This window comes from Dendropsophus ebraccatus, chromosome 14 (genome assembly GCF_027789765.1).
Source record: "Dendropsophus ebraccatus isolate aDenEbr1 chromosome 14, aDenEbr1.pat, whole genome shotgun sequence".
Lineage (NCBI taxonomy): Eukaryota > Metazoa > Chordata > Amphibia > Anura > Hylidae > Dendropsophus > Dendropsophus ebraccatus.
Genome location: NC_091467.1, coordinates 21919727 through 21943734, shown reverse-complemented (window position 1 = coordinate 21943734; position 24008 = coordinate 21919727). Strand labels below are relative to the sequence as shown.

Below are 24008 nucleotides of genomic sequence, written 5' to 3'. Positions count from 1 at the left end.
GCAAAAAAAAAACGCCATTCACACAGCAATGGTGTTTTTAAGATGACCAGAACAATCCCATTGAAGTCTATGGAAGAAAAGGGCCCCAGTTTCTAAAAATAAAAATAAAAACCCACATCCTCAGCATGCTGCGTTTTGGAAAAACTACCAAAGTGCCTTAAAAACACCAGAAAGGAGAGAAAAACACATCATGTGGGAGATTTATCAAACATGCTGTAAAGTGAAACTGGCCCAGTTGCCCCTAGCAACCAATCAGATTCCACTTTTCATTCCTCACAGACTCTTTGGAAAATGAAAGGTGGAATCTGATTGGTTGCTAGGGGCAACTGAGCCAGTTTCACTTTACGCCATGTTTGATAAATCTCCCCCATGTATGTAAGGCAGACCATAAACTTCCATTGACTTCCAGCTAACATCTGTCCGCTGGAGTTTTTTCACGGATTTAAGCCAGTGTGAAGCCAGGCTAAGGCACCCCACTCCGATAAGGTATAAAAATGGGTTCATTAGGGATTGAATCTAGAGGTCCTTATACATGGGCAGATTATTGGCAGGCAGAAACCCTCACTGTGTAAAAGGGCCAACGGCTGATCACATCTGTACCCTCCAGTACCCACTGACTATAATATGAGCTACAACCCGTATCTATGTGGAAAAGCAGAGTGATATGTCACTACTTTTGTTGCACGGTTCCCGGTCTCCTCTAAAGTCAATGGGAGCAGAGTTTTCAGATGTGGGGTGTTGGAATTTTGATGCCGGAGCCCTTAGTTCTTGGAAAGATAAGCTGCCACCAGAGCTGTCAGGTAGCTGTCAGCTGAACAAATAAATGAATGTTCAGCCAACAGCTATTAAAAATGTTTGGCAACCTTAAAGGAACAGTGGAAGATATTTAAAGGAATATTCCACTGAAACATAGCTTTTAATATGTTGCTGCCCATGGTGAAACTAACAATCCCTTACATACTTGTTATGATCTATTCAATCTCCTCCTCCCAGTTTACAGCTGCTGCTTTCTGTGTGTAAGCCTTTCTCTCCCTCTCCCCCTCCTCCCCCCTCCCTTCTGACACAAAGTAAACAAGTCCCTGGCAGGCTGTATCTGCAACTTTGTAGTTTCTGGGAGGGTTATTCTGAGGTCAAGCTGCTAATTAACTGACTGTTGTTGCAGATAAACTGACTGAATGTTGCAGATAAAGCCTGCCAGGGACTTAATTACATCAGCTGTCTCAGAAGGGAGGGGGGAGGAGGGAGAGACAGAGAGAAAAGCTCTCACACCATAGGTGGGGAGCCCTATTACAGTTCTTTCACTGGCTGCCAGGCGCTTCGCATTACACCACTATTACACTGTTGTTCACAGTATCTATAGGGTCCAACCACGTTTTTAAGTATGCTAAAAGAAAAAAGCGGATACGCTTTGATCCATATATATATATATATATATATATATATATATATATATAAAAAAAAAAATATATATATATATATATATATATATATATATATATATATATATATATATAAAATGGAAGTTAATGAAAAACGGATCCAGGGGCAAATGCACTCATTTTTTAAATAATTTTTTACCATTAAAAGGATACATTAAATGATCTGCAAAAATGCTATGTGAACACAGCCTAAGCCTGGGGGGAAATCGGCATCCAAATTTAAATGAAGACTTGTATGTAATAACCTAGTAAAATCATAGTGACTGGCCCCCACTTAGCCGGAGTTAGTATGGCAGCTCTGTGATTCCACATCTGCAGCTTTTTGCCAGGGGTACAAAAATAAAAATTGCTTATAAATAAAAGCAGAAGGGAAAAAGAAGATGAAAATATTATCACTGCTTTATGCTGTATCTGAGAAGAGAGCGATGCCCGTTTCCTATGCCCGCTTCTGGTTGTCATGTAAAACTCAGATTTCTCCTTGTATACAAATAATGTTCATCAGAGCACGGACCTTGTTAACAGTTCATACAAGCGTTATCAGGCACGGGTTACTGATGTGTTCTGCCGTGCGCCCTCTGCTGGCCACTCACAATAGCGCAGCCTTCTCCGCAGTGACATTGGCACAGTATTGAAATAAGTGCCACTTTTATATTCAATTCAATGCATTTTTAATAAGCCAGATCTTTTCTATGTTCTGTCAACAGATGTTCACTGGAATATTCTTCACAATACACCCCGTTGCCTTGTCTTAATATTTTCCTCTTTCCCCTTCGAGCTATTTGCCGTATTTGTTTTCTGTCTGACATTTTGCTTTTTATATGTGCTTCCATTTTGTTTAGCTTTGTGCTCGGTCTTTTCATTCTAGCCTTCATTTGTACATCTTGTTCTTATGGTCGTACATTATGGGTGTGTTATGTATCATAAGAGGGCCTAGGGGCCTTGATCGTAATTCACACCCAAACCTTTATGTAATCACGGCACCAGTTTTCTTTGTCTAGCCCCTTCTCCTTACCTCCAGCTTAACATGGCATTGTAATTGCTTCCCCTGACAGCAGATTTAAAAAATAGGATTGCTTATGTTGGACATTATCATGCCATATGTTGTGTTCCTTCAGGGGTCTTTGTAGTGCAGTCATGCTTGGACAGCCGAAGCGAAGTTCAGTCTGGGGTCTGCATACATAGGAGTCGGGTCGGGGAACTTTTCTTGGATCTGTATAGATAAGGATTTGATAGTAGTCTGGTCTAGAGTTTGCTGTGTGGTCTGTATTTGCTCTAAACACATGGGGCCAGTATTTTGGTAGCATAGAGATTCAATGGGGTGTGAATATGAGACTGAGGGAACATGGTCAGGCTTCAGAGACTGAAGGGAAAGAAATTAGGCTCAGGGGTGTGAATATTAGACTAAAGGGCACATAAAAAAGTCTTGGAGAGGGGATATGAGACTCAGGGGGCATAATGGGGTTCAGGGGGGTGAATATGAGACTGAGGGAGGCATAAATCAGGCTTGGGTGGTGAATATTAAGCTGAGGGGGCATAACTCAAGCTCAGGGAGTTGTGACTATGAGGCCCAAGTTGCATGAATCAGGCTCAGGGGGGAATATGAGGCCGGGGGGGTATAAATCAGGCTCAGGGGGTATGAATATGAAGCTGAAAGGGTATAAATCAGGCTCAGGGGGTACGAATATGAAGCTGAAGGAGTATAAATCAGACTCAAGGGTGTATCTAAAGCTGAGGGTGCATTGTAAATATGAAGCTAGGGGGAATGATTAAAGTTTAGGGGGGGGTGAATATTAAGCTAAGGGGGCATACATAAAGCTCAGGGGGTTATGAATATGAAGCTGAGGGGGTATAAATCAGGCTCAGGGAGTTGTGATTATAAAACTGGGGGAGCACAAATCAGTCTCACATCCCTTTAAGCCTAACAGTCAAACTCCTTTTTAATATAGAGTTGCCCACCTGACTATTTAAGGAAAAGTGCAGATACTCACCCATTTGGTAAAATCCCTATATATCATTAACAGGGGGTGTAGCAACAAAATTTAAAAAAAGGAATTGGGGGACCTGGGACTACAAAAAAAAAAAAAAAAAAATCTAAAAACTCAAATGATTATTTTATACCGATCCCATGTCCTCTAATATGCCCTAGTGCATACACTGTGTATATTTTCACTTTGCGCTCCACTAGCAGCCAGCATAAAGCATCTGAAGCTTGGCCCCATCAGTATTCTCATCTCAGCTGTCAAGTCCAGTCATCCTTAATATCCAAGCTTTACGAGAGTGATAAGTGGAGAGGACTGTGTCTAGTTCCCTCTGAAACACTCCACGGCATCGCTGCACACTCTCCTGGCCGCAGCATTCAAACATTTATTTTGGAAAATTATAATTTGAAATTTATAATTCATTTATTACAATGAAATGTTGCTAGGAATTGTTCTTATAACTGTATAATGGTACAATGGCTTAATAGCAAAACCAAATAGAAGTACCACAGCAAGAACAAAATTCAGGTTTTCCAGGCATGATGGGAGTTGTAGTTTTGCAACAGCTGGAGAGCCAAGGTTCCCTAGTGACATCAGTGAGAGTACATTCTAGTGAGGGGGCTCTTCTCAGCACTATAGTATAGTACCCAATGGCATACAAAGATACAAGTATACAAGTTGCAGTCTCTGTGTACAGAATACAAGTTTTTTTGGTAGAGATTTTCTCAAGTTCAGTAACAAAGAAATGAGATGAGTTCCAAGGCCTCATACTGTGATATCTGAGCTGACTGCTATGAATTGGCCTGAAAATACAATGTATTTGGAATCACAATGACCCTCGTGTCTGATCATGGCTTAGAAACTGAAGGATCATTACTGGATGTGACAGAAAAGTGATTGGATGGTGTATGAAGTCTTCTACTAATAGAAGTGGGTCGGGCATACTTCTGTTCTTCTATAAATCATTCCTATTTGTATGTTTGTCTTAAAGGGGTAGTTTACAAAAAAAAAAAATATTTCAAACCGACTGGTGCCAGAGATTTGTTATTTACTTCTATTAACAAATCTCCAGTCTTCCGGTACTTACTAGCTGCTGTATGTCCTGCAGGAGGTGGTGTATTCTTTCCAGTCTGGAGAACAGGAGAGGTTTTCTGTGGGGATTTTCTTCTGCTCTGGACAGTTTATGACATGGACAGAGGTGGCAGAGGTGGCCACTTTCTGCAGGACATAAAGCAGCTGATAAGTACCGGAAGACTTGAGATTTGTTGATAGAAGTAAGTTACAAATCTCTGGCACATTTTGGCACCAGCTGGTTTGAAAGAGTTTTCTTTTGTTGAGCAACCCTTTACATGTTATCAAGGTTTAGGAAAATCAAAATGAGTGCCACACCAGTCCTAAGGTTGTGTTTGGTGTTACAACTGAGCTTTATTCACTTCAATGGAACCAAGCCGCAATACCACACACATCCTGAGACAGTGGTGGTGCTATTTCTGTAAGAAAACAGCTATGGTTTTCTAATCCTGAATAACTCCTTTAGGGTGCCTTCACATGTACCAGATCCGCAGCGGATTTCACACTGCGAGTTTGCAGCGAAATCCGCTGCGGATCCAGTAGTGTAAAGCTTAATGGGCCCCTTTATTTTGGGCCCATCTGGAGGCAAATGCATGCTGCCCCTTATATCACTCCTCTCCCAACCCCCGTGTCTTTTCTGATCCTGTACCTAGCTCTATCACCATGTCTCTATTTTAGGCCCCAGCCCTCAGATTGATTTTTATTTTCTGGAGAATGCGTTTTGCCGATAGAATTAATGAAGGAAATAAACCAATTTTTTTTGCCCTACCGAGATCTTCATATTTTACTTTTGTCTGTCGTCCCCCATCCCGCACGCCATACGCAGAACTCATTCCCCGTAAAAGTCATTAAGTCAGGTTGACAGAAAATCCCAGGAAGCTCAGATATCTCCTGGTTTATTCAGTAAGGGAACTGTGTAGTCAATCAACATCCCATTCATCCCAGTACTCCAACCTTCAGGCATGTCAATCACATAGAGCTTGATCTAGAGCTCTGGGTAATACATGATTAAGTACAGCTCACCGCTGGGGGGTGGGGAATGGATTTGTGCTTTTATAACCTGGGCCCGTTACCTACCTGTTGATAATATAACACCATATTTTATATTCTCAGCTCCATATTCCGGGGATATTGGTTCTCCTTGAGATGACCCAGCCAGGGGTGTAAGTAGAAATGACCTTGTCCCATAGCAAACCTTGTATTGCGGGAGCGGGCAATGGGTCCCCCTGATGTGATGAGCCCCAAAGCAACCACTACGGCTGCTACATTGGTAGTTACACCCTTGGACCCAGCTGTCTATGGAGTCCTTGGGAGAAAAAAATGCAAACACTGCTGCGTCAAAGACATCTCAAGTTAACCAGTCCCCTCCCTGTACTGACTCGTACCCTAAGACATTGTCTAAATATACAGTATATGTGCCTTCCTTCTAGAAGAGACTCAGGTTTAGCTAGTAATGTTTCCGCCATTGACTTACAGGGTATCTACCTATAGGTGGCAGTAGAAAGACAAATTTCGTTCCTCTGAGCTAGTTTGCATACCCACCTTCTGATTAAACAGTCATCTTCTTACAATGCACGTTGCTCCCCCAGCCATAAAGATACAGTTATATTCATGGTCACTTTTATAAGAGAAATTATCAATGTGGGTGGAAGCGAAGTGGTATCAACATCTCTGCTCTCAGATCTAGGGCCACTTAATAGTTTATAGCTCAATACTGCCATACAATGGCATTTAATAATTTTATACATTACACAGTACAGCCATTCAGTGCCCAAAACAAGAAAAAAAAATCCTATAATTAATAGTTCTGTACATTGCCACCAAAATACAGTCATTCAGTGCCCAAACTAGTGGCGCCATACAATGCCAATAAATAGTTCCATATATTAAGAACACTATACAACTGTTCACAGTACAATGCTAATCGATAGTTAGCGGAGGCAGGAGTGGTGACCATCAGGAATAATGCAAATAACAGTACAAATGTAAAGGAAAGTTCATATGTGTCCTGGTGTATTTTGGATTATGAAGCACTAATAAAAGCAATGAAAAGGTTATACGTTTTATACGGTTATATGCCTGCTCACAGACCCAAATCATGATACAAATCTATACCTGATCCCAAGGCGCCTGATTGGCTGATGGGGAGTGAGGGGAGCCGGGAGCTTTACACAGCTGCGGCGCTGAGCAGATAATGTATGCTCGGGGCCAGGGCTGCGGGCGGGCAGCGGGGGGGGGTTAAAGGGGCCGGGTCCCATACACGCAGCGGATCCGTTGCGTGTATGAAACCCATTCAGCTTCACAGTACAAGATCCGCAGCAAATTTCACTGCGAACTCGCAGCGTGACATCCGCTGCTGATCCAGTACGTGTGAAGCTACCCTAAGGGTGCGTTCACACCTACAGGATCCGCAGCAGATCCGCAGCAGATTTGATGCTGTGTTCAGTTATTTAAATTAAAACTGCTGTGGATCTGCTGCGGATCCCAGCAGAAAATACGCTGCGGATCCGGTAAGTGTGAACGTACCCTAAAAGACATTGTGGGAACATAGCCTTATATTGCTCCTACAATGCTGCAGCACAATGGCTAACTAAGTGGAATTGGTGCAGTATAGTCTCTTTACCATTCTTGATACGAACACCACCTTGTGGAAAACGATGTCTGGTACATTGTCATTTGTACAGCTCACTTTTTACCTTTGTTTTATTTTTATTTTTTTATCTTTTATTTTCATATGTTGAATTTACTAAGACCTGAACAACCTTGCAAGTTGCTATAGCGAGTCTCATTTCTATAATAAACCAAACCCCCCACCTCCCACCCCATAGATTCCAGTCGTACATTCAACTTTTTAAACAGGAAAAAAGGAATTCAAATCATAAAATAAATACAGGTTTTTTTCATGTTGTTCCAATTTCCTGCACGGAAAGATTTTTCTATCAAGAAGGGATTTATTGCATTGTTCGTCCTCGGCATCATGATTCTTGAGTATAATGCCAAAAGTACTGTGATGCTTACACAGACAGAGCAGCAGGCGAAAGGGAGCGGAGGGGGATAGATTCCTGCAGAACAATATCGAATAAAACATTAAACAGAATAAAATCTGCACATATTTCCTTATTTTTTTTATTATTATTATTTTATGGAGAAATATTCTATCTTTTGAAGTCACCCCTTGGGTATTTCTGTATCTCCCATGGCCTTTGATCAAGGATGACTGTGGATGTGCAGTTGGACATCCAATGATCAGACTTTACAGTGTATCTAATTGACATGCTGTAAGAGGAGGCAAGTTCCTAGGATCAGCAACACCTGGATCGGTGCGTCATCCTTATATGCAATATGTAGAATCGGGCAGCAGCTCCCATTACTGCACCCTCTATATCTCTGCCCATAAAAATATATATGTTCATGTGTTCAATATATATGTGTTCACACATACAGGATGCGCATCAGATTTGATGGTGCAGATTTGATGCGGTGTTCAGTTATTTAAATGAAATCTGCTGCGGATCTGCATCATCAAATACCCTATGGGGATATTTGCATCCTACCATGAAGTGCTGTGATGTCACAATACATGACTCTGGGTATGGCTAAGTTCCTTCTGGCTATCCACAATACACACTCCCCTTACCTTAAAGGAGAAGGCTGTTGAAAATTTTTATTAAAGTATTGTATTGCCCCCCAAAAGTTATACAAATAACCAATATACACTTATTCTGAGAAATACACATAAAGTGTTTTTTTCCCTGCACTTACTACTGCATCAAGGCTTCACTTCCTGGATAACATGGTGATGTCACTTCCTGGATAACATGGTGATGTCACTTCCTGGATAACATGGTGATGTCACTTCCTGGATAACATGGTGATGTCACTTCCTGGATAACATGGTGATGTCACGACCCGACTCCCAGAGCTGTGCGGGCTGTGGCTGCTGGAGAGGATGATTGCAGGTGGATGCTCAGTGTCCCTCCAGTGCCCTGTGTCCCTCAGTGGCTTCCTGCCATCATCCTCTCCAGCAGCCACAGCCCGCACAGCTCTAGGAGTCGGGTCGTGACATCGCCATTTTATCCAGGAAGTGACATCACCATGTTATCCAGGAAGTGACATCACCATGTTATCCAGAAAGGGGAAGCCTTGATGCAGTAGTAAGTGCAGGGAAAAAAACACTTTATGTGCATTTCCCGTAATAAGTGTATATTGGTAATTTGTATAACTTTTGGGGGGCAATACAATACTTTAATAAAAATTTTCACTGGACTTCTCCTTTAAGCCATTATCCCAATGCCCACCCAGCCCCTTCTTTTCCTCCTCTTACCACAAAATTTAACCAACACCAGTTTAGCGTTGGGGTAAATCGCCATAACAGCCTTTTATTAAAGTGCTTCATAACATATAAGTAACATGTCGACAATATTTGAAAAACACATTTAAGTAATCTGAGAACTAGGGAGGTCTGACAGGGTGTCATCCAGACAATACCAATCCCAAACTAATGTCCCCCTAGCCGCACCGCGGCGACTCAGGAGCTGATAATGTGTCAGTACCGCAAATTCACCACACCGTTCCCTGGGACATAACCTGGTGGGGACAGCACATAACTTAACACTTTCCACCACCAGATAAATTTGTAAAGTGGGGAAGCCAACCCTCTGATGGGTCCCCTACTACTCCTCTATACTGCGCTCGCTCTGTGCCCTTCCTAAAATAATAAGCATAGCAAAGTGGCAGCACATAGATAACAAAATGGTGTGGAATTATAGGGCAATGGGCAAAGAAGTAACAGCAAAGAGATTATGGATAATCACAGTGAATCACTATAGAAAAGAAGAAATGTTTCAAAGCAGGAATTGCCAACACAGTACTGTGACAGTACATGTATAATAAACACTGCAAAATCATTAAAAAAAAAAAAGTTACTGCACGCAGTGATGTCACAGTATGCAAATAATGTGCACAGTGATGTCAGAGGGCAGGAATAATGATGGCTAAGGACCACAGTGATGTCATAGCACAAGAATAATAAACACTTTGATGTCATAGCACAAGAGTAGTAAACACTGTGATGTCATAGCACAAGAGTAGTAAACACTGTGATGTCATAGCACAAGAATAATAAACACTGTTATGTCATAGCACAAGAATAATAAACACTTCAAAATATTAGAAACCCGATATTAAACACATTGGTGTCTCAGTACTCATATAGCATATACTGTGATGTCACAAAGCAGGAATAATTAGCAGTGATGTCACAGTTAATGTACAGTATAAGGACCACAGTGATGTCACAGCACATGAATAAGGTAATAGAAAAACATTAACCTGTACCTGTCGTTTGGAAATGTGTCATACGCTTTCATTGGTCTCGGCCTGAGTGTTCAGGTCCGTAGCGATCATGAGAACAAGCCAGGAGAAGACCGCACTATGTGTGTCAGTGGAAGAGTCTGGCTCCATAGACTTACATTATGAGCCAAACTCAACAGGTGACACAGAGCCGGGATAGGATCGCACTTTGCATGGTTCTCGCAAACAATACGGGTCTGAACACTCGGCTTCAGACCGATCAAAACTTTTGACATGTCTCTATGATGTCTCTATGATGTTTCTATGACGTTTCAAAAGTTTTTCCAAACAAGAGGTAGACTTTAAAGGGGTACTCCGGGCCAGGGGGTATTTTGGTGGATCACTGGGAAGGGGGTGGAAATTGAAGCCGGAGGTCACTTACCTCCCCCGTTCGGTGCCTGGATTGCGCCGCCTGGTACTCCTGTCCCGCGGCCGCTTCCTGGTCAGAGCTGCCGCATGAGACGTGACGTCTCAAGGCAGCTCTGCCAATCAGCGGCAGTAGCGGAGTCCTGCCTCAGAATTCCGGAGTCCCGCCTCGGCTGCTGAATGGCAGAGCTGCCTTGAGATGTCACGTCTCATGCGGCAGCTCTGACCAGAAGGCGGCCACGAGACGGGAGTACTGGGCGGCGCAATCCGGGCACCGGTGCTGGAACGGGGGAGGTAAGTGACCTCCTGCTTCAATTTCCACCCCCTTTCCACCGATCCACCAAAATACCCCCGGCCCGGAGAACCCCTTTTAATGCACACAGTGATGTCTCTGTACTCAAATATCACGTACAGTAACGTCACAAGGCTGTAATAATAAGCGCAGTGATGTCATTGCTAATAGCTAAGGACCGCAGTGATTTCACAGCACTTTTATGGATAAAAAGTCATGGACTATCCAAGAATTTCTGGACAGTTGGCAGCCCAGAGTGTTGGGTCCCGGTGTGACTACAGTCTCTGAACCCCTTATAGCTAAGCCCCTGGCCATAACATCTGTTGTGGGAAACCCCTTTTATATAGGATAGAACTCTAGGCTACAGTGACTTGCAGGCTGGAAAACCCCCAAATCTAGCTGTAACAATAGCGGTGCGGGATCCGTAACTCTCTTCCTATCTGCATTGTCAGTTCTGATTTTTGTGTTCTGTCGAAGGAGCAGCAAAATGAAAAAGACAGAGTGCTGGATCCATCACATTATATAGACACAGGCGGCATCCAGGGGACTCTATTAACCAACAATTAGATGTAAGCTAATCTCCCCAAATTAATTGAGGCTAGATGGAAACATCCATTGGATTGCCTTTGAATTTAAAGGTTGAGATTCATCCATACGCATTCACTGGACAGCGGATATACTAGTGAGTATAAGCGCCACATACATCAAATGTTAAAGGTGTATTTAAAGGGGCATATTATCATTAATACTGTGTCTGTTTACAAAACAACTCTTAAAGGGAACCTGTTACCCCTCCTGACCTGTCTGTTTTAGCGAAGACATGCAATGCCTATGAAATAATAAATCAGGATCACCTACTTTTTTTTTTAGTGTTGTGGCGGTCCTCTGTTGTTCTTACTAGAAATGTATGTCTCAATAACCAACTGGGTGTTACCAATTGGGGTACCAACTGGTAATACCCAGCTGGTTATTGAATCCTACATTGATTCCAGTGCATTCAACATATCCATATATGGCAAACATTGATTCTGAGCCTCCTGCATTTGAAAGGTGTACCTGCTCCTGTAAGTGGTTCACCCGAAACAAAACTCAAAAGATTCAGATGTCTTGGGGGGAAATTTAGGGAAAATTCTGTACGTTTAGCTAAATGAGGTACTTAGACTGCAACGGTAAGGCTAGGTTCACACTGCAATTTTGCAATTTGTTTTTTGCAAAAAACGGATGCATTTGTGTGCATCCGTTTTGATCCGTTTTTCCATTGACTTCCATTGTAAAAAAAAGGGATCAAAATGGATCCGTTTTTTTTAACTGACACGAAAGTAGTGTCAGCTACATTTTTGTGTCCGTCAAAAAAACGGATCCGTTTTGATCCGTTTTTTTTACAATGGAAGTGAATGGGAAAATGGATCAAAACAGATGCACACAAATGCATCCGTTCTTTGCAAAAACTGATTAAAAAAACTGATTGCAAAAACGCAGTGTGAACCCAGCCTAATAGTTCTGTTGTGCATGCTCATTTTGATATAGTAAGAACAGCTGTAAATGCTGCGCCAGTCTTCTCATCTAATAAGGCTAAATCTGGGATAAAGCTGCCACCAATACAAAGAGGGAACAGAACTAAAGTGATCTTATAACTAAACAATTGTTATCATGTTTTCTCCTATTACATTGTGTTCTGGTTTCCCCCCTTTGTTACTGTTTGCAGCGCTGTCAGTCTCTACGACTAATCATCTGAATCAAATGGAGTCAATTAATTAAACATTCCAAATGATTCAAATCAGTTACAGGCGGAAAACGCTGCAGTATTTTATCTTTAATTAGGCCTTGATGATTCTCCCTGATAGTCCCATTATATAACGTCTAGTGGTGGTGTCCTCCAGTCCTGTATACCAGCTATTGATTATTGATGCCATTCTCCTTCCAGTCCTGTATACCATCTATTGATTATTGATGCTATCCTCCTTCCTGTCCTGTATAACATCTATTGATTATTGATGCTATCCCTCCTTCCCATCCTGTATATCAGCTATTGATTATTGATGCTATCCTCCTTCCAGTCCTGTATACCATCTATTGATTATTGATGCTATCCCTCCTTCCCGTTCTGCATACCAGCTATTGATTATTGATGCTATCCCTCCTTCCCATCCTGTATATCAGCTATTGATTATTGATGCTATCCTCCTTCCGGTCCTGTATAACATCTGTTGATTAATGAAGTTATCCTACTTCCAGTCCTGTTTAACATCTATTGATTATTGATGCTATCCCTCCTTCCCATCCTGTATATCAGCTATTGATTATTGATGCTATCCTCCTTCCCATTCTGTATACTATCTATTGATTATTGATACCATCTATTGGTTATTGATACTATCCTCCTTCCCGTCCTGTATACCAGCTATTGATTATTCATGCATTCCTCCTACCTGTCCTGTATACCATCCATTGATTATTGTTACTATCCTCCTTCCTGTTCTGTATACCAGCTATTGATTATTGATGCTATCCTCCTCCATTTCTTTGTATCATCTATTGATTATTGGTGCTTTCCTTCTTCCCATCATGTATACCATCTATTGATTATTGGTGCTTTCCTCCTTCCCATCCTGTATACCATTTATTATTGATGCTCTCCTCCTTCTTGTCCTGTATACCATCTATTGATTATTGGTGCTTTCCTCCTTTCCATCCTGTATACCATCTATTGATTATTGATGCTATCCTCCTCCATTCCTGTATACCATCTATTGATTATTGGTGCTTTCCTCCTTCCATTCCTGTATACCATCTATTGATTATTATACTAAGCCCACTACACGGCATGCCCCCCTCCCCCAGTCCCTGCCACTCTCTCCCGTGTAAGCACTTGGCAGGCCTGGCACCAGGCACTTGACACAGCATGGAAGGAGTCAGGCGTGATCAATATAAACCGTGTAAGGTTTTCTCAGAAAATCAATGATTCCTGCACATCGTCCTCCTGTCCCAGCTGAGGCAGCATATTCACCCTTTGATGTATGCTACTGAGCTATGTATCCTGCGGCCGGCCTGCTAAGGAGACTTTCACTGAATGTTAATTTCCCACCATTTATTATCTCTCTCCATACTCCTGAATGGTCTATCTCTTGCTGCCATTAGTTCACAGCTTCTTACCTATTATCTCCATCAGTCTGTCGGTCACACTTCTTTTCCTATTGTCTCATCTTATATCTTTTATTAGATCTTTTCTCCTCTTTTAATCTATTTTCTTCATATTTCTATGATTTTCTCCTCCGTCTCTATCTCTCCTCCTCAGCTTTTACTTTTATCTTCTTCTTCTTCTCCCTAAACTCTCCTCCTCCTTCATTCTCTTTTGACCTGCTCTCTTTTCCTTTAACATCTCACTCAGTGTCACACTTAGACTGTCTCCTCTTCTGTATAACCCCGTAACCCCCCACAGTCTCTTCTTCTAGTGTTTATTCTCTTCTCCTCCATCTCCCTCCCATCCTTCATCAGGGAATACATATCAAACACATTGCGGCATGTTTGAAAATGCCAGCATAAATATCAGATAACGCTAAGCGGCTATGTGTTAGCGGCTCTCGGACTCTGAGTAGCTCTCCTAAATTTCTGTGTTTGGCTATAATGATGGGGCGAGGGATCCTAAGCACATTCATAATGAAAGGTAGAAACATATCCAGATGCCTGATCGCTTGTATGAAAACCACTGCGGTATTTTTACATTAGCTGTAGTGGTACTGCTGTCTGTACTCACCTCCACAATGCAAATAGCATGGCCCAATTATATAGAGGGCAAATGCCCCAGGGCCTCCACCACACATCCAAGTAAAAGTCTCTTGAGGATCAACATCAGTAGACTGAGCACAGTCATTTGAGCAAGACAATAGGCATTGTATATCAGGATTTTTGTATACTTTTTATATAAATTGTGTATTATTATTAATGTATTGTTGTTTTTGTTATTTTAGCAGCATATGACGGTATAGGTTATGGTATAAATTATCCCCTGTGACCAGACGACCCATTCCATACCCATACGCCAGGCAGGGTTTAGATCGACGATAACACTGATCAATGCTGTGCACTTGCATAGCATTGATCAGTATATGCAATCTTACGATTGCATGTCGTAGTCCTCTAGGATTGCAGATTTTTTTGTTACATTATATATATGAAATATATAAAAAGTGATCAAAATACCGATCAACGCAAATATGATACTAGTAAAAACTAAATCATGTCGCAAAAAATGACAGCCCATACAGCTCTATAGCTAAAAGAAAAATTGTAACTATCACAATAGAGTAATTTTAATTATAATTAGAGATGAGCAAATTGCCGATCTTAACAAAGCCTTTTAGCGCTGCTCCGCTCCTTGCCGCTCCTCCCAGGAGGATGGTAAAAGCTGGATCCAATGCTGGGAAAGTTTCTCCCAGTTTTCCAGGATTGGATCCAGCTTTTCACCGGCCCCCAGGATGGAGCTGAGCAGCGCTAAAAGTCAGGCGGCTTAATGAGCGGAGCACTGATCAAACGCGAAGCGCTTCACTTCATTGAGATTCCTTCATACAATTTATGGTAGATTGAAAAGCACCATTACAAAGTGGCCCGGTAGATGGAGGAATAAAAGTCACTATATATAGCTCTTAGAAGGCGAGGAGGAATAAACAAAACCTGCAAAAATTAAAATTGGCGTGGCCATTTTGGGCTAGGTCATGTAGGGCTTAATTGAACACAGTTGTTATTATTGCTGCATATGGTGGTATATTTTATGGCGCTATTATTGCTGGCACTCTGTATTATTGGGCGGCTTCTGAGCAGAATATTTTGAGCCCAGTATATCGCTGTTATAATTTTAAAGATTGTATTGTCGTTTTGCGTCTTTTTTCCCCCCTTCGTGCTCTGTAAATGTTGGTACGATTCGTAATTCTGTGCAGTTTTACAGCTTTTAGCCATTATTTGGCTCTTTTATTATTATTATTTTTTCTTTCTCCAAAATAAAAAGTGTCGCCAAAGATTTTGGTCACATCTGCCGAATCATTTCTGGTTTTCTGTTCCCGTCATGGGTGAAGAAAACCAAACACGATGGAGTGCCGGATCCATCACATGATAGACACCACTGGAGCCCGAAGGAGTCTATTGACTTATAATATGGTCTGTCGGGTTCAGTCATGTTTTTCATCATTTTTACTAGAATAAAATAATGCTGGAGCCTCCAACACAGAATAGAACAAAGCCTTAATCCTGCCCTGGTATCTGTATTTGTAGAAGGTGGTACGACTATTCGGTCAGACTGATGGGTGACTGTTAGAGATGAGCGAACCAGGTTCGGGTTCGAGTCCATCCAAACCCGAACGTTCGGTATTTGATTAGCTGGGGCTGCTGAAGTTGGATAAAGCTCTAAGGTTGTCTGGAAAACATGGATACAGCCAATGACTATATCCATGTTTTCCACATAGCCTTAGTTCTTTATCCAACTTCAGCAGCCATCGCTAATCAAATGGTGGCTGGACTCTACATTAAAGGGGTTGTTCACCAAATGTTTTTCTTTCAAATCAGCTGGTCCTTGCAAGTGCCAGATTAAAAATCTCAAGTCTTCCAGTACTTATCAGCTGCTGTATGTCCTGCAGGAAGTGGTATTCTTTCCAGTCTGGAGAGCAGGAGAGGTTTTCTATGGGGATTTGCTACTGCTCTGGACAGTTCCTGACATGGAAAGAAGAGGCAGCAGAGAGCACTGTGTCAGACTGGGAAAAAACACCACTTCCTGCAGGACATACAGCAGCTGGAAGACTTGAGATTTTTTAATACAAGTAAATTACAAATCTCTGGCACTTGCTAGGACCAGTTGATTTTCTGCCAGCACTCAGCTTCTTCTTTCCCACAAACCTGCAGTCTTGTGACTTTTTAGAATAAGTAGCCATGTGTACATGTGGAGAGGCACTTTTTCTACTCATTATATAAGTTTTATATGGCATTAGATTTCCCCTTGGCAGATTCCATCTTGAATTTTCGGTTGTCGCTGAGATAGTGGGTGGAGACTAGCTGCTATGGTATCTTCCATACGCAGAGTACACAAACACAGAAGAGAGGATCCTGCTTTTTTTACATCTTTGTAGCACACCTTCAGAATCAGCAGCAGCATGAAGGATATTATAGAACATGTCTAAGCTCAGATGTTCTGTGACTCTGCCTTTGTCTGCATCTACAGCTACGTCCTCCATGCTCCATAAATGTGAATGCACAGCATGCAACCTGATCCTTCAGTAAACAAACTCCTTCTAATCAGGGAATTTTGCAGTGATTAATGCAGGGAAATTTAGAGAAGGTTGTTTGTAAAGATAGATCAGAGTTTCTTAGATTAATGTGTACCATTGATTCATGCAAAGCCTGTGGCTGTATCCATGTTATCCCAGATATCTTTCAAGTCAGTGGTATCTCTGAAAATTAGACCAGTTTTTAGATGAGAATATAACACCCACAAGTTCTGCAATGCTTGGGTTTGTCCAAATCCGAGCGTCTGGCATTTTATTACCAGAGGCTGAAGAAGTTGGATGCAGCCTTCGCTATATGTTATATCCGTGTTTTCCAGGATTCGCTAGGGCTGCATCCAACTTCTTCACCCACCAGTAATCAATTGCCGGAGAGTCGGATGCGGACGAACACTGGCTAGTTCTGATAGATACCATTGACTTGAAGGATTGCAATGTTGAGCACTTTTGGCCATCTGAAAGATTCTCTACCAGATCCTAAAATTGGTCATTAAAAATAAGCGGCCAGATATAACCTACTTAATTCTGATTATTGTCACATTGAATATTCTGAAAGATCACGCGGAACGGCCAAGTTCTTCTCTAATTGCTGATGAGAACATGGCACTGTAGAGGCGGCTAGCGGCACCGCATGTCAGTAATTATCCCCACCCGTTTCCCCGATGAGAGGAGCTGATAGATGTCCTCTTTTCTTTTTGCTTTGCTGAAGGATATAGCCGGGAGAAGCATTTCTCTGTTGTTTCATTCCTATAATTCTTCCCAACAATAAGGACAGAGGCCGGCAGGCACGTTCAACCTCCCGTGCGTGTAATTACCGGCCAGGAGCTCAGAGCTGATGTGATCGCTGCTTCTGGGGGGATTTTTTTTTCCTCATGTTTGACTAGCCCATTTGATCCAGCCGGCAGCGAGTGCACGGTTTGGAAGGCTGAGCCGAGAAAGCTAATGAATGATAAGGACTCAATTAGAGCATCACTCAGGTCACTTGCTTGTAAGATGCGCTCACTGTGGGCACTAGCGGAGGATGCGGGGCGGATAGCAACGGCATATTTCATGCCAGCCTGGAGTTTAGGTCATTTCTGTAGTCTACTTTCTAATTGTCTATTTCTGTGAGCTGTTAAATAACCTTCACCTTCATCTTCTTTATAAAGTTTTAAGCTGAAAATTTTATAAACCCTCCAACGCCGAAAACGTAGCTGAGAATAATAAAGTAAAGGCTGTATTAGATGGCCCAATGCGCTGGGAAAGTGACCGCCAATCTACAAAATCGACACTGGCGTACCGAGCCTATTACACATCTCGATAGTCATGCAGATGGGGCTGCACAAACATCCTCAGGGATGCCCATAGAGCCCTTGCTTAAATCAGCCGTGTGGCAAGATGTTGAAAGACATTTCCCAGGGGGCAATGCACCTAGGATTTCACTGCATTGAGCACTTTCACTAGCAGCCGGCAGTGTTATATTTGGCTGGTCTCCCTGAGATCAGCGATCTGTTTCCCTTATGGCTCTACTAGGCATTGCTCCCACCTAGCCAGAATCCTGCTCCACACTGATGAGGGGCAACACCCCAAAACAGCTGTCTGTGGATGGTTACCTAGCCTTGGTTTATCCCTTGTCATTACATTGACTTATAGGGCCACTTAATATGGTGGTTTTGGTGGTTTCCTTCCAGGAGCCCCCCACTGGCTGGGTCCTTCCCGGAGGGATATCTGGCTAGTCCTTTGTTCTGAGACTCTTTGATGAGGCTCTACAGGCTCTTCTTTTGCATATTCATGTTTCCAAGGGGGCAATGCACCTAGGATTTCACTGCATTGAGCGCTTTCACTAGCAGCCGGCAGTGTTATCATTTGGCTGGTCTCCCTGAGATCAGCGATCTGTTTCTCAACATCGGCTGATGGCTGTCTCTATTACATGGGCTTGAATCGGCACATAATTCCTTAGTGTAATAGGGCCTTGAAGGTGGCCATACACATGTCCGTTCAGCCAACAGCTCTTAGGCACAATCCCTACCAAATGTTCACATGTTGCCAGTGGAGATAGGTAGGGTCAGACCATTTCCAGATTCCTCTGGCAGCAGCTTATTGCTGAGAACACTTGGGTCGGGCAGTCCAGTATCCAACATGCCTGACTGTTTTCTCATCCGACATCATCTGTCAGGGGAGAGTCAGTCAGCGGATGTCGCTACAGTAGGCGGGTCCAGCTACCTTTCACTAATTTGTATGGGCATCTTTAGTTAGAGTTGTTACTTTCAGGTCTGTTGCAATAACCACCATTATCGTTCCTCATTTTTCATACATAACATCGGTCCTTCTGGCACTAACCACCTCCATCCATGGCATAAAGGCGTGTCGTTTAATTTTTTTTTCTTAACATTACTTTTTATTAGTTTTTTTTTATTTTACAACGAACAAGTTTGCTCACCTTGATACTAACTCATTATTCTCTTTTCCCAATCGCCCATATAGAAAAGTCCTATATCAATCTCTTATTCTGAAATTAGGCTCGTCCTCTTTGGTTACTTCACCGTTTTAGGATATTTCGTCCATTTTTTTTTTTCATGATTGGTTTGAGCTCTTACTTTGGTTTATCCCTTCGGCAATCACCTGTTCCACGTGTAGTTGAACTGTGTACAGTGAATGATTTCCTTTATTGTTGGGATTCTCCCACTTCTCCAATATTTTGCCATTAGCGATCTTGTCCTATGTACCCATAATATCTGCTCTATTTCGAGGGAAAGTAAGGCCAAAGCTGGAGATTACTGGATGGACTTGAATGTTTTCACACATGGTACAGTGGTGAAATATATATATAAGGTGTCATAGAAATCTAATGCAGAAGTTTACTAGGATTACAGTACTAGTTTATAGTATTTTTGTACTGTGACCTCACTGTGTGCCATTACTATGCACATTATTATTACATCACTGTGTGCATTATGTTAGTATATACTGAGACATGCGTGCACTATCCTTATTTTCTGACATTACTGTGTACATTATGACACTATTATTACATCACTATGCCTATTATCTCTGTACTGTTATATCACTGTGATCATTACCATTGTCCTCGGCGCCATCACTGTGTACTCTATGCCTGTACAGTGACATCACTATGTGCAAGCTTGTTGTTGGAAATGGTCATGGTGCAAAAAGGCCCTATTCCAAATTTTGTTATGGACCCCATGATTACTTGTTAAGGGGATTATCCCTTATCTTTTTCTTTCAAATCAACTGATTTCAGAAAGTTATGTAGATTTGTAATTTACTTCTATTTAAAAATCCCCAGTCTTCCCATACTCATCAGCTGCTTTATGTCCTGCAGGAAGTGGTGTATTCTTTCCAGTCTGACACAGTGCTCTCTGCTGCCACCTCTGTCCATGACATGAACTGTCCAGAGCAGCAGCAAATCCCCATAGAAACCCTCTCCTGCTCTGGACAGTTCCTGACATGGACAGAGGTGGCAGCAGAGAGCACTGGGTCAGACTGGAAAGAATACACTACTTCCTGCAGGACATACAGCAGCTGATAAGTAAGGAAAGACTAGAGATTTTTTTAAATAGAAGTAAATTACAAATCTATATAACTTTCTGAAACCAGTTGATTTGAAAGAAAAAGATTTTCGCTGGACAACCCCTTTAAGCCCCTGGGCAATATCACCCACTGGCAGGTGGTTTTGTTTTGTTCTCTTACATAGTACTGTCTGTATAAAGTAAAGGAACCTTGCTTATGGTCTGCCTTCCAATTGGAAAGTCATATTTAACCATAGCTGTTAACCCCCCCCCCCCCCCCGCCTGCATGGTACCATAGCAGAGGCATAGGCTGCCTATATGATATGTGTAGTATCAGTGATAAACTGCGGATGGGGGCCCAATAATAACTGTAAACGAGCGCTGATCTGCTAGATGAGCACACGGCCCGATTACCGTTTCACAAGGGCTGCATGGACATGGTTACCAATATCCTTGCAGCCCTTGCTTAACTTTATACATTACCTATCCAGGCTGCAGGGCTCCTCTTGCGGTCTTCTTCTCCCCGGGTCCCACGCGCTCCCGCTTCAGAGCGGCCTGTCTCAGCTGACAGGCCGCTCAGCCAATCACTGACCACCGCAGTCCCGGCCAGTGATTGGCTGAGCCGCGTGTCAGCTGAGACAGGCCGCTCTGAAGCTGGAGTGCGCGGGAGTCAGGGAGAAAAAGACCGCAAGAGGAGCCCTTCAGCCTGGATGGGTAATGTAAATCATCAGCCGCCGGCCACGCACTGCTATTACACATAGCGATGCGCGGTCGGCGCCCGACAATTATAGGTTCAAACCTATATCAACGATCAGCCGGTCATCGTTGTATTTATTACATTGAGCGATAATCGGCCGATTATCGTTCTGTGTAATAGTACCCTAAGTGCCATGTCTGAACATATCCTTATAAATAAAGTAGCTGCATGGTTCGTTCTCATCCTATCCCAGTACAGCCCAGCATGCATATGTGTCCATCATATGAGCAATAATGGTGGCATCAGGGACAACAGATTCCAGGTTCCATCAAAATAGCAATGGGACCTGGATAATCTTGGCTTATTTAAAAAGGTCGACAACTACAAAGCAAGACGACATACGATGGATATAAAAAAGTAGGGCAGAAGAACAGGGGAGGTATCGCCAATGGCAAACAGATACTAGTTTTAATTTTCAGGGGTATGGTAGAAAATGAAAGAGGTCTGATCCGCTGCTACATGGAGCTGCGCCACTTTTTTCAATCTCCGTGTTTTGTACCTGAAGCCATTGAGTGTAGTACAAGTAACCAGAGGGCGCGCGCAAAGCACAAAGTAAATCCAAGCTGTTCCCTGCAAGCTGGTGTTCAGTCTTCCAGGTCCTGGATGTGGGTTTTGTGCGTGAATGATAACCAGCCTATTCATTTAACCATCACATGGCTGGGAATAGAAATCACGACTCCTGTGGCTTAGTCTAAGGATAAAAAGCTCCTCTGTACTCGTCCCGCAGTGGCTAGGGTGATATGTCCTTGTCTGCCAAGTGCAATGTGAGGACACGGTATCTGTGGGACACGGCTGATCGACGCCACTTTATATCACATTTTATGTGTCACTCTGTGATGTCTTCCTGACCTTGCATCAAGTCATTCCGGAGACAATGCCTCTAAAAATGCAGAATACAATTCATGAAGAACAAAAGGCGGTCGTAGATGTACAGATAACTCGGACAACGTGCAAGAATACGTAGATTTACGGTCACTTATTCCTGCATCTAGACGACTATACCATAATCGTTCTGCTGATCCGGTCTCGGTCTAGCAATTGGAGCAGTACTCTAAGAATCAAGTGCAGATCATACAGAGTCCTCATGCAGCCAAGAAACCCTGTGCGCCGCCATACAGCACTATTCTCCCCTAGAAGCAGTGTCTCTAGGGAAGAACAACTCTACTTTACAGTATGCAATGGAGCATGGCACTATTTTTTTCCCTTGAATTCATGCTTAATCCAGCAGAAAAAAAAACCTCTGTAATCCTCTGTATGAAATCCAAGGCATATGGAGGTACGATAGAGTCCCTCAGATGTCTACAGCTAATATATAATTGCTCTGTATAAGTGTATGCTATCATCTTAAAGGGAATGTCCGCTCTATGTCATGATCAGAGCTTGAGACATGGGCAGATAGCTGATAGATAAATGTAAAACAAATGATTCCTGTTCGCAAAGCTACAAAATCATGTTTTACTTCTAAGCTCAAGGAGCTGCCCTATGTGATATATAGGGTTTAGTAATTGATGGAGGTTTCACCACCTGGACCCCCACTTCTCATATCATCTGCTGTCACTATGAAATGTTAGAAGTTTATAAAAATAAGTACTTTTTAAGGTGGTTGTCAGGGCATAACATTTTTTGTATTATTCAGGGTGGCAAAAAGATATATAAAGAAGCTATACTCACCTACCCTGAGCCCCTTGCAGCTGCTGCACTGTCTCTCTTCTGATCATTTGTCACCAAGAAGTATCAGTGACAAGTTGAGGAGTGTCTTCCCTGCAAAAGTTGCCTGCTCAGCCAATCATCAGCTGAGGCGGGACACTGCTGCAGCCAATGATTGGCTGTGTAGGCCAGTTCCTATATATCATGAGAAACTAGGAAGTAGCATTGATGAGAGGCCATCAAGAACATCAGCGTTGCATTTATGGGGGGATCAGGGTAGGTGAGAATATCTAATATTTTTGTTTTTATTCCATATATAATTTTTGAAGCCCAAACAACCCCTTTAAGGGTACATTCAGATGTGGCAGAATATGCAGTTTATTTGCAGTAGAATACATGTAGATTTTATTCTGGATTTTTACTTCCCTGCTGAATTAATAGAGAAAATCCGTAACTAATCTGTGAACAATTAGCAACAGAAATGGACATGCTGCGGATTGGAAAATCCACTCTGCAGGCTTTTTCCCATGTGGATGACTATATAAGATGTGTGAGAGCTGAAGAATGGTTGTTTAGACTGACTGCATCTGGTTCTGTATATTGTTTCTTCCATCATTTGATGCATGCAGGTGTTAGTATATGTAGTCATGGAGGCTTAGAAATTCATCTAGTGCAGAAAGGCTTTAGTCTTGACCCCTGCTAAAGAACCTGCATTTTTTAAAAGGATGTATCATCAAAAACGAAACGACCTATTGTTTGAATCAAGTTTTTTATTCATCATAATTTTTTTCGATTTTTTTTTTTTTTTTTTTATAAAATAATCATGACGTTTTTCAGTTATAAGCCTTATATAAGGCTGCAAATTCCTGTTCTGTTTAGATCACTTTCCAGCAGTGCCTTAGAACCATATTATATGGCCCGACCCCAGATTTTAAGAAAGTGACTTACTGAGCTTGCGGGGCTGCACATATATCTTTAGCGGTCCGTGCAGCCCTTGCTTTATAAAGAAAATAATAAAGATGCAGTTATACTTACCACTCCACGCTTCCCCTGTGTCCTCTTGCCTTTTCCCTGCGTTCCATGCTGACTGCAGCTGCTGCTGACACTTTCCAACCCGTCTCTGCAGTAACAGCCCGCTCAGCCAATCACTAACAGAGAAGGCACAGCACTGCCGGCTAGTGATTGGCTGAGCAAGATGTCACTGCAGAGACTGGTTCGGAAGTGTCAGCGGCAGCTGCAGTCAACAGGTAAAAGCAGTGTCGGACTGGGGTACCTTGGCCCACCAGGGAAATTGATTCTTGGGGCCCACCCAACATATAAAGACATAATC

At 42.5% G+C, this 24008-nt stretch overlaps 1 protein-coding gene across 11 annotated transcripts in view; it reads left to right on the top strand.

Moving 5' to 3' along the window:
• Window positions 1–422: 422 nt before the first annotated feature.
• SRCIN1 (SRC kinase signaling inhibitor 1) overlaps window positions 423–24008 on the top strand; it is a 165162-nt gene continuing 141576 nt past the window's right edge. For all 11 annotated transcript variants that reach the window (XM_069953482.1, XM_069953489.1, XM_069953481.1 and 8 more), the window contains exon 1: window positions 423–486. The gene's annotated coding sequence lies outside the window, so the exon portion shown is untranslated. The remainder of the gene's footprint in view (window positions 487–24008) is intronic.